General features: G+C 38.3%; 1 protein-coding gene across 2 annotated transcripts in view; it reads right to left on the bottom strand.

Moving 5' to 3' along the window:
- Positions 1-15,503, bottom strand: part of LOC126475517 (CCR4-NOT transcription complex subunit 9) — a 69,134-nt gene that overhangs the window by 9,850 nt on the left and 43,781 nt on the right. The window lies entirely within an intron of this gene.

The following is a 15,503-nucleotide window of genomic DNA, read 5'->3' as shown; positions in this document are numbered from 1 at the left end:
GTTCTCTGTTTAGTTTCTAGGTAAAAAATTATTTATAAAAACAATTATTGTTCTGTCATTTACACATGTTGTCCAATGAAATTACACTACAATACCCATATTTTCAGCTATGTATGGAAAAGGAGCAAAGTACAAGAGCAATGACAGTTCTTATAATTTAAGTGCAGTTATTTTTTTATATTTAATCAAGACTGCAGTGGAGAACATTACGGCTACAGTAAGTTGTTAGTTAGTAAACTCCATCGTGCTCACAATCAACTTACAAATTATGGTATTTTTGTGGAGTTAGATAACATCTCTGGGTTATAATGATAGAAATCTTGAAAATAAAGGGGCAATGTGCTGAAACTATATCCACAAAAATCGGGTTTGGAGAGGGGGAGAGGTGGTAACAAAAGCAGAAAAATCAACACACATTCATGTTAAGAAGGAATGAGCAATATATCAACAATATTAATAAACTTTTATGTTGAAGAACCAGAGATGGGAATTTAGAAAAAAAAAATATTGATAGTATAAATGCAAGAAGAAGAGATACTCATAAGAGAATCAAATACAATGAACTTTCTTGACAGAAAATAATGAAGAATTTGAGTAACTGATGAATGGAATGAACAGCAAATCTTCAGTCTCAGAACATTTTCTAGAGTGTTAATAGAGTTGTTTCTAGAGTAGCCAAGGAGAAAGTGCCATACAACACACTGTCTGTGATGAAGAGGTAAATGATATGCAAGGCGCAGGTCCCACCTTCATTCAACAAAGTAGCCACAATACCTATGCCTTTGCAGTTTTTCTCGAGTTTCTACCCCTCAGTGTGAGTAATGAAAGTACTAACCCAAGAGGCCTTAATAATAATAATGCCTGAGAAAGACAAGAAACTAATTTGCCACTCATTACAACACAGATAGGTATAAATGTGAAATGAAACAAGGCATTCAGCTGTGGATACTACTGTGATATTGCACAAAGTGTTACATATTTAATCACTATGATTGACAGTAACAAGACATTTATAACACCAATAGCATGAAGTCTTCCAACTTCTACAGATTCAGAGCTAGGGAGGTGAGTGCACTAGAAAGTACAGATTATAACTTTGTTTATATCTAACTCAAATTGTACACTAAGTTGAAGGTAATAAGTACTGCAAAGGAGATGACAAATTTGCTAAATATCCAAATTCAACAAGAGATTGCAGTAGTATTTAAAGACTTCTGTTTCCTAGCAAACAATATTACACAATATATGAGAAATGAAATAAATGCACAGCAACGGTGTAGTGCAAACTGTTCAGATATATAGTGACAACTGACAATTTGTGCCAGATCAGGACGGGAAATGAGATTTCTTGCTTAGCATGAGAAGTTTCCTCAACAATTAGTCAACCTGACTTGACCAAAACTTCCACTATCACTGATGTTACCACAGGTTCTCGCAAGTGAAAAATATTGAAACTCTAAATCAGGCCACTAGAAGTACTCAGACAGCCTAATGCAACTGCTAGTTGGAAGCTGGAAATCTGAATTTGAGTCCCAGTCTAGCACAAATTTTCAGTTGACACCACATTTTCGTAATATTACACAAAACAACCAAAGTGAGGGAAACATCAGAAATACAGATGCTAGTAAACACATCTTTCACAGAAAAAGCTTCACTGGTATCACATACTGATATGGAACTGAGGAAGTGTTTCCCAGAAACTGTGTCCACATATTTGCATGGAAGTGAGGCATCGACAGTGTAAAAATCATGAAGCACTTTCAATGTGTTACAAAAGAATGCAAGAAAATTACAGGACAGAATGAATAAAATGAAGATACGCAGGAAAAAGAATGCAACGAAAATTTCTGAAAATTTCTACTGGAAATTTTAAGCAGAAGATTAAAAGCAAATTTTGTAAAGTGTTCAGGATATTTAACATCAAATTGGAAAATACAGAGGAGAGGGAAAACTGGAAGGATATGCAAATATCAGACCAGGAAGAACGAACAGAGTGTGTCAGGAATAGCAGATATGCATACGTGAAAACAAAAGATATAACAAAAAAACTTCAGTCAGTGACAACAACAGGAAAGTTCAATAATAGCATAGAAGTGACATTAAACTCGGGGCACTCTACAAATTGGTGAAAATTGTTCTAGCACTTCATATATTTTAAATATTTCCTTCAGACAATTTGAAACAAAATCCTATTGTACTACACTGAAAATCCCATGTGAATATCAATACAGCACATCAAATTATGAAATTTCTTTAGAATACTAATGAAATTTTGAAGTCCACGTCTTACAATAACAGAGTGTGTATGAAGACAAGGAAAAAAAATTCCTGGATTTCCTGCTTTTAATACACTTCTTCCCAGGTTAAAATACACTTTCTTTGCATTATGAGACAGTATATTTTCCCTCAGAATGTTAAAACTTATCAATCCTTTGAATGGTAAAAGTTTTGTTCACTGGTGCGGAGCTTCCCTGCTCATTAGGAAACACTACCCAGGATAAAAATAACGTGTTTCGGAAAGATCTTTGGTGTGCAGCAACATATATGCTGCATATCTTTGTAATAACAAAGTATAAATACGTTCGTTTTGGAAGCACTGAAATCGAGATTGTGACGCGCATTTCGCAGCCAATCATAGCTCACATCATGTTATCTCAACCACACCTGTAACCATTCGTGCTGCCCCTCTCTGTATACATTCAATATCCCTTGTTAGTTCTATCTGGTATAGATCACACACACTTGAGCAATATTCTAGAAAAGGTCGCACGAGTAATTTGTAAGCAATCTCCTTTGTAGACTGTTTGCACTTCCTCAGTATTCTACCAGAAAACTTAAGTCAATCACCTGCTTTACCCATGATTTGACCTATGTGATCATTCTATTTCATATCCCTACTAAGTGTTACACCTAGGTATTTGTACAAGTTGGCAGATTCCAACAGTGACTCATTCACATTACAGTCACAGGATACTATGTTTTTTCGCTTTCTGAAGTGTAAAATTTTAAATTTCTGGCAAGTTGCCAATCTCTGCACCACATTGAAATCTTGTCAAGATCTGGCTGCATATTTATAAATCTTCTATCAGATAGTACTTCATTATAGATAATTACATCATCTGCAAAAAAATCTGATTTTATTATTAATACTTTCTGCAAGGTTATTAATATACACCAAGAACAGCAAGGGTCCCAACACACTTCCCTGGGGCATACTTGAAGTTACCCAAGGTAACTTGCTGTGTCCTCCATACGAAAAAGTTCTCAATCCAGTCACTAATTTCACTTGACACGCGATATGATTGTATTTTTAACAATAAACGTAAGCGCATTACCAAGTCAAATGCTTTTCGGAAATCAAGAAATACTGCACCTATCTGGTTGCCATGATCCAAAGCTTTCAGTATTTCATGTGAGAAAAGCAAAGTTGGGTTTCACATAATTGATGTTTTCGAAATCCATGCTGGTTGGCATTGAGAGGTCATTCTGTTCAAGATTCTTCATTATGTTTGAGTCCAGAATATGTTCTACAATTCTACAACAAACTGATGTCAAGGATATGGCACAGTAGATCTGTGGATCACTTCAACTACCTTTCTTGTAGACAGTTGTGACCTGGCCTTTTTCCAAGAACTGGCCGCAGTTTTTTGATTGGGGGATCTACAATACCTTATAGTTAGAAGAGGGGCTAACTCAGCCACAAACTCAGTATAGAATCTGACAGGGATTCCATCATGTCCCGGAGCTTTGTTCAATTTTAATGATTTCAGCTGTTTCTCAGCACCACTGACACTAGTACTTATTTCATTCATCTTTTCAGTGGTATTAGGATTAAATGGGGGCCAATTCTCCTGTGTTTTCCATTTTAAATTAACACTTGAAAACAGAGTTAAGCATTTCTGCTTCTGCTTTGCCATCCTCAATTTCAGTTCCTATCTCATTCACTAGGGACTGGGCAGTAGCTTTGCTGCCTCTAACAGTCTTTATGTAGGACCAGAATTTCTTGGGGTTCTGTGATAAATCACTTGACAATATTCCGCTACAATGATCACTGAAGGCATCACACACTGCCCTCTTAACAGGAACGCGTGTTTCATTCAGCATCTATCTATAGCACTACGCTTTATTTTATACCTGTTATTCAGTGGTCTCTGTTTCTTTAGAAGTTTCTTTACAGTGACTGTATACCATGTAGGTTCCCTTCCACTATGAACTGTTCTACTGGGTACATCTATCAAGTGCATGGTCAACTATTCTTTTAAACTTGAGCCAGAGTTGCTCTACATGCTACTGCCCTGTGCTGGGAGCTTCACGTCCATTGAGATATGACACTACTGATTTTTTATCCAGTTTATTGTACATGTATATCTTTCTGCTTGTTTTAGTTGTACTTTGCTAATCATTGCCGTCATAACTACATCATGTTCACTGATAACAGTTTCGATGTGGACATCCTCAATGAGTCCAGATCTATATGTTGCCATTAGGTCCAATGTATTTCCATCATAAGTGGGGTTCCTAACTATCCATCCTAGGTTGGTTGGTTGCTTGGTGGGGATCAAACAGCAAGGTCATCAGCCCATCTAATTAGGGAAGGAAGGGGAAGGACGTTGGCCCTGCCCCTGAAGCAATGTAGGGAAATCATGAAAAACCTAAATCAGGATGGCTGGACATGGGTTTGAACTGTCGTCCTCCCAAATGCGAATCCAGTGTGCTAATCAATGTGCCACCTTGCTTGGTATCTATTCTACATAGTTTTCAGGGAAGACATTTAGTAAAGTTTCACAGGGTATCTTTTCATGCCTACATCTAACAGAATTGTAATTTTCCCAATTGATTGCTGGATGATTAACGTTTTCACTGATGATTACAGTTTGATTGGGGAACTTACTTACAAGTGAACCGAGGTTTTCTCTCAAGTTTCCAGTTAGATCAGGAGATGCATCTGGCAGGAGGTAGAAGGATCCAGTCATTTTACGCCCACCCCTAATACTGAGTCTTACCCAAACAATCTCACATGTAGCTTCAATTTCTGTCTTGGTGGATTTGAATTCCTTGGCTACTGCGACAAATACATCACCTCCATTTCCCGTTTGCCTATCCTTTTGATATAGGCTTAAATTTTCCCAAAAAATCTCACTACTGATAATTTTAGGTTCCAACAAGCTTTCTGTACCTAGCATTATGTGAGCTTCACTGCTTTTCATGAGCACTTCAAACTCTGCCCCTTTGCTGCAAATGCTTCAACAGTTTACCATTAGGATTTTAATACTCTCACCTGTGGGGGGGAGACACTTTTTCCTACATTACACTGATACTGCTGGGTTTCCTACAGCTATCACTATCTGGACTGAATGGAGAGTCACCTCATCTAAAAAACCCTTTTGTGCACCCCACACACAGTCCGCTAACTGAGTAGCAGCCTCTGATGTGTAGTACACATCTGACCTGTTTAGAGGGACCCTACAGTTGTCAAACATACGGTGAAAGTCCAGAAAGTCACAGCCTAGCTTGTCACAGAACCTTCGAAGTCTCTGGTTTAGTCATTCCATTTGACTCAAAACCAAAGGGCCACATCAGTTCTGGGGATAATGCTGCAAATTTAAAGCTTCATTGAAACTCCACATGCAAGGCTGATTTTCTCAATCTTCTCCACCAGATGTTGGAATGACTCAAGAATGACCTCAGAGCTCAGACAACAGGCATCATTTGTTCCAATGTGCACCACAATTTGGAGTTGTTGCAGCCTCTTCCCTCAATGGCTGTCAGAATAGCCTCATCATCATGTTGAATGAGGCACCCAGGCATACACAATGAGTACACCTGGTCTCCTTCCCTGTCCCTTGCTGCCATTTCCATAAGGGGTACCGCCATTCATTGTATGTTTGAACTGCCAACGATTGATAGACCCCTACCATTCTTGTATGTGCCTCCTCCTGACACCAAATGAAACAGGTTTCCCAGAACAGATGAAGTGAGTCCCATTGGTTCAGTTTCAGTGAAAGACAGCATCTCAAACATTTTGGTTAGGGGAACTGGTAGAACACCGAGTCCTCCCTGGTCGCCTCCACCTGGTACAGGATGCCTAGGTCTGCCATTGACACACCACCTGCAGACACATGGATGGATAGTGACAGCTCCCTTACTTTCTGCAGGGGAGACAGGATCCACAAAAGAGGATAGCAGTTGAGGCACCTTTGGTACAAGTATCACAGGTACACTACTCTCAGAGCTCCTCCAACACACAGATTCACAACAGCTGCCAATCATCTGACAGTAGTCAGGGCAATTTCCAGCTGTTTATACGAATGTTAACCAACTAACACAGAGTTTGAGAATAGCATTCACAGTGGAGCAGCATTTTGGGTAGTGCAATGTATTACAAGGCAGTAAACAAATTAACTTTGAAGTAAGCCTGCTGATCATCTTTTAGTCTGTTGAACTAAAAGTTGCTAATTACCTATAAGAATTGAAAAAAATACACAAAATGAGATATCTATTGAGGCAACACAAAAACCTGTGGCAAAAATTTCTAGTTTCCTGAAACAGTTTGATGTTAATTATTGTTGTCAGCAAACTCAAAAACAGAATTAATTCACAATAAATGCAGATAATAAATAGGGCTACTCCTCTTTAAGGGAAAACTAGATGTAACACAATATGTTAGTTACTAAATCTGCTACAGTAACTAAAACACAAACGCCAATTTGCTACAAACTGCTTGTGGGTTATGCAAAGGACAATGGGAGCTTCTGAAAATTCTCAAAACTGTATGTTTGTTTGCCAGTGACATTTTAAATGATAGCATAAATGTCTGGTCTTCCAGTCCCAAAATTTTTCTGCATGGCTGGTCCTCAAAGTGTTGTTTTGAATGCAAGTCAAACACACTGTGATTTGAGATTTACCACATATTCTCACATGTAACATAATTCATCTTGTGTGAAAGGAAATTTACTTTGAAAGTAACACTTCTCAAACCACCATTTGCAATATTTTCCCATGACCTGTTAGAAATTTTGACAGTTCTTATGCCATGCTCATCAAAAGAAGTTTTTTGTTAAGAAGCATTGCCCATCTTCACCCTAAGGCCTTTGACAAATTTTGCCACTGGCAAACATTTGTGTGTGCACTGTGTTTTGTTGTTGTAAATGGCACATTTTCCTTGCAACTTAAGTTTTATGTTGGTGTTTTTCTCTTCTTTATGTTTTATTGCTGCAGTATTATTCTGCAGTGGCAGGTCAAAGTAAAACTCTTTGTAACTTAAGTACGTATTAGTTCATACCATCAAAATTACAAAAATTTAACTCATAACTAAAACAATGAAAAATTCCCAGAATTCTAAGGAAATCTTAGGTTTTTCCCATTTTTCTCCTGGATAATAAAATTCCCAGGTTTTTCCAGAATTTCCCAGTTATCCTTGGGTGTATACATCATGAATAAATACATTTGTTATTTTTATAGTTTAATATTGATGACTTTTGTGTAGATTTAAATAACTCTAGACATAGTAGGGTAAACAAAACGACTGTATCAAAAATTACTTCCCGGATATAACACACTTCTCTCTAATCTAACACAATTCCACTGAACCATCACAATACAGTACACATGCAGTTCACAGAGATTGCACAATGTGTGACATGATATATTGCTATTGTAATATAGATCATAAGGCATATCGCTTATTGGTGCAACACTCTCATTCCCAGTGGGATGTGATACACGGTGTGATTTGCAATGCAACTCACTGTACGACAAGGAACAAGGCAGCATGAATCATGTTTCTGCTTCAGTTGCAAATCATGAGCTCTTCTAAAGAGGATGTTGCTGTACCTTACTATTTATAGGTCAAAAAATTGAAAAATGAAAGGAAGTACTTGGCGTACCCATGCAGGGCTACAAATATTCAACACACTTCAGCTGTGGTTTCTCGCGGAGCTCTCCCAACGTACCACAAATTCCACAAAGGAGACCACACAGATTCCACTTCGTGGAACAATACGTTGTGCGAAGGAACGAGCACTCAGCGTTTTACTACTATTGTCCCAGAATGAACCAGTTAAGTGGCTTCTACTAAGTTTCTATGCACTCTGCCAATGTGGGCTGCTTCTGCATCGTATCTCAGGTTGTATCACATATTGTATCACCTCAGTGAGAACCATGCCTAACAAATATCTTTGTTCAATGTAAATAAATGAGATGTGCCTTATAGATATAATGCATATTACCTTACAATAATTTTTAATTACAAACATTTAGCATTTCAGTGGTCTGGGCAGCTTCAAGAAGCTTTTGGTATCATAGGCAACATTTCTAGGGTGAAAAATAGAAGAGGAAAACAGATATTACTAAATTTTTACTAGCCTATAGCTACTTTAAAAACATTTGTCTTTCTCTTTTTCTTTGTTATCTGCGGCAGAAATGGCCAATTGAATGAGCATAATGGTACAGACTTCAGTCAGTGTAGTATACTGCAACATACATGTTTTGCACAGTAGAAGTACCTCTTGTACATATAGATATGTGTTAGAAACATTTTTTGCTTTCATATAATGTGAGCTTTCTTGACATTACTTCACTGGATCTGATAATACTTTTTGGTACAAATCTGCATGCACACAAGAAAAAAGAAAAACAGAAATGGTCATTACACTTTTTTTACCTGCCTTTTTTAAAATTTTAAAACGTTTAACTTAACTGACAAAATCAAACAATTATTACACTGAATTATTAGTTTTGGTTGTCTAAGCATCTGCTTTCAGATTATTTACTGTCACAACAAGATACTATTACATTATTGCATGTTCACATACATGAGATGCCAAAACTGAGCAGTACAGTTTTGACATAACGTCTATTTGATCGTGCACTACGTGATAATTTGTTGGGACAGTACCATGGCAATAATATGATCTGAAAAATGGTTGCTATGACAACTGAAATTGGTAACACATTTTAACTGTGTTATATGGTCATCCACAGAATAAACGTATTTTTTAAGAACAAAACATGACAGACTTTTTCATAAGGCTTAATGATTTCTGTACTGCCACAATAAATGTGCAATGATATGAAAGTACAGTTTTATATCTGCCACATACCTGGACAAAACTTATATCTTGCAGCTGCACCTAAGACTGTCACACACATAATGTCCCACAAGAAGAAAATTTCATGCAGTTTCACACATCAGGACAGATTAGAACCAAATCTATAATTTTCACACAATTAAAGCAGTCAACATAATAACAGTTAAATACAGTCACCAGACCACTTAATAAAATACTATTAAATAAAAGCAAACAATTAATCAGCTGCTTTTCAATACATCTAAGCACATACTTAATAATGACTTTATTATATCATTACTGTAAACCTACTAGAATACCAAGACTTGTGGTAATTTAAATTAATGAAATGATCGGTCAGTATCACATGACTGCTAGGTGCAAAGTTCTCTGACATGGAGAGAGATGGCATTGCTATCAACTAAATTTTGCTATTACTGTATCTATACATACTGCACAATAATGTAATTATAGTGCCACCCTCATTTGTAGAAATGCTCATTTATGAACTTCTTAGATTAGTTGTAGTGCATATGTTATGTCAAAATGAGTAAACAGGAATACTGGTCCCATGCCATCATAAATCTCGGTTTTGGACAGTATGCAGAGAACAGAATTTCATCCAAAGGTGGTGAAGGTTTATAAAACATTTACTCCATAATTTTCTACATTAATAAACCAACGGGGTTCAAACATGACAACTCATCTTGCAGATGATAAATGCAAAGGACATTCTAAAACAAACAGCAAATGAAAATCTAGAGGAACTGCACATTGTATGATCCAGTAATTTACAAGGTTACTGCCATTTGGCCACTGCTAGCCACAGCAGGCAGCTCTGCTGTGCCACCATTGCCTTTGTTGCAGTCAATGTGTTAAAGGTGTGTGGAATATCTGAACCACTGGCACATCTACAGAAGTTTGACTTAAGGACTGACTATAAGAAAGCTCTAAGTAAGATGCATATCAATTTTTTTAATACCTAGTGGTTATAATTACAGTCCAGCAACTCTAAGAGTTCCAGTGTGGGTTGTAATTATCAAATGGAAGCGAAACTTTGTACATATTTGAATGCATTTATGTAGAGCTAATTTACGCTGGGGGGGGGGGGGGTGTATAGTTCCAATTTTGGCCACCAGGTGCAAATCTGCCACTGTAAATGCAAGAAAGATGTATAGAAATGTTTCCACACGTAATGGATTATGATCAGCACATGACTAGTAACAGTCAAACAAGTGAGAAATGCATAATACTGATTTTATTATTAACTGCCACTTACACAATTTGTTCAATATGAGCACCAGAGACATCGAGGATATGCTGTACACTGCCAGATTTACACCAAGTGGTTAAACTTGGAAGAATTTTTTTTTTTTTTTTTTTTTTTTTTTTTCATCATGAATCCATTCAGCATTAACGCATTAGCATATCTACCAAGTTTCACTACCATAACAAAATTAAAGCCCACACTGGACAAATGTAACTGCACTTTCATTATAACCATGCAACAGTGACCACATGCTAATGTGAAAATGACTGCCAAAAACGAAATGACAATCAAAGTAGTGGTGGAGGCCTGTGAAACCGCATAAGAAAGGCGGAGTCAGTTTCCATTTACATCTATATTTATACTCTGCAAATCACTCTGTTGTGTATGGCAGAGAGGTACATCCCACTGTACCAGTTATTAGGGTTTATTCCCTGTCCATTCATGTACAGAGCACAGGAAGAAGGACTGTTTAAATGCCTATGTGCCTGCTGTAATCAATCTAATCTTGTCCTCATGATCCTCACGTAGGGGGTTCTAGTATATTCCTAGAGCCATCATTTAATGCCAGATCTTAATTTTGTTAGCAAACTTGCTCTGGGCAGTTTCCATCTACCTTCAAGAGTTTGCATGTTCACTTCTTTCAACATCTCTGTGATACTCTCCCATAGGTCGAACAAACCTGTGACCATTCGTGCTGCTCTTCTTTGTTTATGATTAACACCCCTGTCAGTCCTATTACGCGTGGGTCACATGAACTTGAGTAGTATTCTAGAATGGGTTGCATGAAAGATTTGTACGCAATCTCCTTTGTAGACTGATTGCATTTCTCAAGTACTCTACGAATAAACCAAAGTCTATCGACTGCTTTACCCATGACTGAACTTATGTATTTGTTCCATTTCATATCCCTACAAAGTATTACAGCCAGGAATTTAGAAGAGCTGGCAGATTCCATTGTGATTCACTGGTATTATGATCACAGGAATGGCTTTTTTTTCCATTTATTTTGGCAATGCAAAATTTTAAATTTCTGAACATTTAACCCTAATTGCTAATCCTTGCACCACTTTGAAATCTTAAGATCTGACTAGACATTTACACAGCTTCTGTCAGACAATACTTCATTACAGATAGCTGCATGATCTGCAAAAAGTCTGAGATTACTATTAATATTGTCTGAAAGGTCAGTAATATACAGAGTCTGTCAAAACGACCTCCCACATTTCGAGAGGCCACTCAGTGAATTGTGGTGGGAATACCAACATGGAGCGGGTATCGATCGAAAGCAGTGCACATGCGCAATGGCTCTGCTACATGAGCATCGCATTTGTTGTGGAGGAGTTTGTGATGTGGTTCTGCGATTACTACTTAGTAACCATTTCACATTCGGTTGGACCTTTGCCAACTTTATTTTGTACTTGAATAGAAACAGCTACTCGAGTTTGGGTATTTGTCTTTAGAGCATTAGTTTCTGTACTGAAAAGAAAATGTATTGGCTGACTTCGGGCTATAACAATGGCGGAAAATGTGGCACATGAGAGTGCCTATCCAGCAATCGCCAATGCGTTCAGCACTTAAACATGTAGCTGTCCTGGAATAGGCTGAGAGGAGTGTAACAAGTATCCTTCACAGAAATCTTCACATATGCCCATACAAAATGTTGATTACTCAAGAATTAAGTGAGAGAGCTTCTGAAACTTGCAGACCTGTTGTTGTTGTTGTTGTTGTTGTTGTTGTTGTTGTTGTTGTTGTGGTCTTCAGTCCTGGGACTGGTTTGATGCAGCTCTCCATGCTACTCTATCCTGTGCAAGCTCCTTCATCTCCCAGTACCTACTGCAACCTACATCCTTCTGAATCTGCTTAGTGTATTCATCTCTTGGTCTCCCTCTACGATTTTTACCCTCCACGCTGCCCTCCAATGCTAAATTTGTGATCCCTTGATGCCTCAAAACATGTCCTACCAACCAATCCCTTCTTCTAGTCAAGTTGTGCCACAAACTTCTCTTCTCCCCAATCCTATTCAATACATCCTCATTAGTTACGTGATCTACCCACCTTATCTTCAGCATTCTTCTGTAGCACATTTCGAAAGCTTCTATTCTCTTCTTCTCCAAACTAGTTATCGTCCATGTTTCACTTCCATACATGGCTACACTCCATACAAATACTTTCAGAAACGACTTCCTGACACTTAAATCTACACTCGATGTTAACAAATTTCTCTTCTTCAGAAACGATTTCCTTGCCATTGCCAGTCTACATTTTATATCCTCTCTACTTCGACCATCATCAGTTATTTTGCTCCCCAAATAGCAAAACTCCTTTACTACTTTAAGTGTCTCATTTCCTAATCTAATTCCCTCAGCATCACCCGATTTAATTTGACTACATTCCATTATCCTCGTTTTGCTTTTGTTGATGTTCATCTTATATCCTCCTTTCAAGACACTGTCCATTCCGTTCAACTGCTCTTCCAAGTCCTTTGCTGTCTCTGACAGAATTACAATGTCATCGGCGAACCTAAAAGTTTTTACTTCTTCTCCATGAATTTTAATACCTACTCCGAATTTTTCTTTTGTTTCCTTTACTGCTTGCTCAATATACAGATTGAATAACATCGGGGAGAGGCTACAACCCTATCTCACTCCTTTCCCAACCACTGCTTCCCTTTCATGCCCCTCGATTCTTATAACTGCCATCTGGTTTCTGTACAAATTGTAAATAGCCTTTCGCTCCCTGTATTTTACCCCTGCCACCTTCAGAATTTGAAAGAGAGTATTCCAGTTAACATTGTCAAAAGCTTTCTCTAAGTCTACAAATGCTAGAAACGTAGGTTTGCCTTTTCTTAATCTTTCTTCTAAGATAAGTCGTAAGGTTAGAATTGCCTCACATGTTCCAACATTTCTACGGAATCCAAACTGATCTTCCCCGAGGTCCACTTCTACCAGTTTTTCCATTCGTCTGTAAAGAATTCGCGTTAGTACTTTGCAGCTGTGACTTATAAAACTGATAGTTCGGTAATTTTCACATCTGTCAACACCTGCTTTCTTTGGGCTTGGAATTATTATATTCTTCTTGAAGTCTGAGGGTATTTCGCCTGTCTCATACATCTTGCTCACCAGATGGTAGAGTTTTGTCATGACTGGCTCTCCCAAGGCCATCAGTAGTTCTAATGGAATGTTGTCTACTTCCGGGGCCATGTTTCGGCTCAGGTCTTTCAGTGCTCTGTCAAACTCTTCACGCAGTATCTTATCTCCCTTTTCGTCTTCATCTACATCCTCTTCCATTTCCATAATATTCTCCTCAAGTACATCACCCTTGTATAAACCCTCTATATACTCCTTCCACCTTTCTGCTTTCCCTTCTTTGCTTAGAACTGGGTTGCCATCTGAGCTCTTGATATTCATACAAGTGGTTCTCTTCTCTACAAAGGTCTCTTTAATTTTCCTGTAGGCAGTATCTATCTTACCCCTAGTGAGACAAGCCTCTACATCCTTACACTTGTCCTCTAGCCATCCCTGCTTAGCCATTTTGCACTTCCTGTCGATCTCATTTTTGAGACGTTTGTATTCCTTTTTGCCTGCTTCATTAACTGCATTTTTATATTTTCTCCTTTCATCAATTAAATTCAATATTTCTTCTGTTACCCAAGGATTTCTATTAGCCCTCATCTTTTTACCTACTTGACCGTCTGCTGCCTTCACTACTTCATCCCTCAGAGCTATCCATTCTTCTTCTACTGTAATTCTTTCCCCCATTCCTGTCAATTGTTCCCTTATACTCTCCCTGAAACTTTCTACAACCTCTGGTTCTTTCAGTTTATCCAGGTCCCATCTCCTTAAATTCCCACCTTTTTGCAGTTTCTTCAGTTTCAATCTGCAGTTCATAACCAATAGATTGTGGTCAGAATCCACATCTGCCCCTGGAAATGTCTCACAATTTAAAACCTGGTTCCTAAATCTCTGTCTTACCATTATATAATCTATCTGATACCTTCTAGTATCTCCAGGATTCTTCCAGGTATACAACCTTCTTTTATGATTCTTGAACCAAGTGTTAGCTATGATTAAGTTATGCTCTGTGCAAAATTCTACAAGGCGGCTTCCTCTTTCATTTCTTCCCCCCCAATCCATATTCACCTACTATGTTTCCTTCTCTCCCTTTTCCTACTGACGAATTCCAGTCACCCATGACTATTAAATTTTCGTCTCCCTTCACTACCTGAATAATTTCTTTTATCTCGTCATACATTTCATCTATTTCTTCATCATCTGCAGAGCTAGTTGGCATATAAACTTGTACTACTGTAGTAGGCATGGGCTTTGTGTCTATCTTGGCCACAATAATGCGTTCACTATGCTGTTTGTAGTAGCTAACCCGCACTCCTATTTTTTTATTCATTATTAAACCTACTCCTGCATTACCCCTATTTGATTTTGTATTTATAACCCTGTAATCACCTGACCAAAAGTCTTGTTCCTCCTGCCACCGAACTTCACTAATTCCCACTATATCTAGCTTTAACCTATCCATTTCCCTTTTTAAATTTTCTAACCTACCTGCCCGATTAAGGGATCTGACATTCCACGCTCCGATCCGTAGAACGCCAGTATTTTTTTTTCTGATAACGTCGTCCTCTTGAGTAGTCCCCGCCCGGAGATCCAAATGAGGGACTATTTTACCTCCGGAATATTTTACCCAAGAAGACACCATCATCATTTAATCATACAGTAAAGCTGCATGTCCTCGGGAAAAATTACGGCTGTAGTTTCCCCTTGCTTTCAGCCGTTCGCAGTACCAGCACAGCAAGGCCGTTTTGTTAGTGTTACAAGGCCAGATCAGTCAATCATCCAGACTGTTGTCCCTGCAACTACTGAAAAGGCTGCTGCCCCTCTTCAGGAACCACATGTTTGTCTGGCCTCTCAACAGATACCCCTCCGTTGTGGTTGCACCTACAGTACGGCCATCTGTATCGCTGAGGCACGCAAGCCTCCCCACCAACGGCAAGGTCCATGGTTCATGCAATGCCACACATAAAGAATGCCATACTAAAACACCAACACTTCCCCACCTTTTGGAAGACGGCCAAGGTCCTGATGTTCAGGAAGTCGGAGAAAGACCACAGCCTCCCACAAAATTACCGACCCATCAGCCTTCTGAGCTCA

The sequence above is a fragment of the Schistocerca serialis genome, chromosome 4 (assembly GCF_023864345.2).
Source record: "Schistocerca serialis cubense isolate TAMUIC-IGC-003099 chromosome 4, iqSchSeri2.2, whole genome shotgun sequence".
Lineage (NCBI taxonomy): Eukaryota > Metazoa > Arthropoda > Insecta > Orthoptera > Acrididae > Schistocerca > Schistocerca serialis.
The sequence above is the reverse complement of the archived record's forward strand: the minus strand, read 5'-3'. Positions and strand labels throughout refer to the sequence as shown.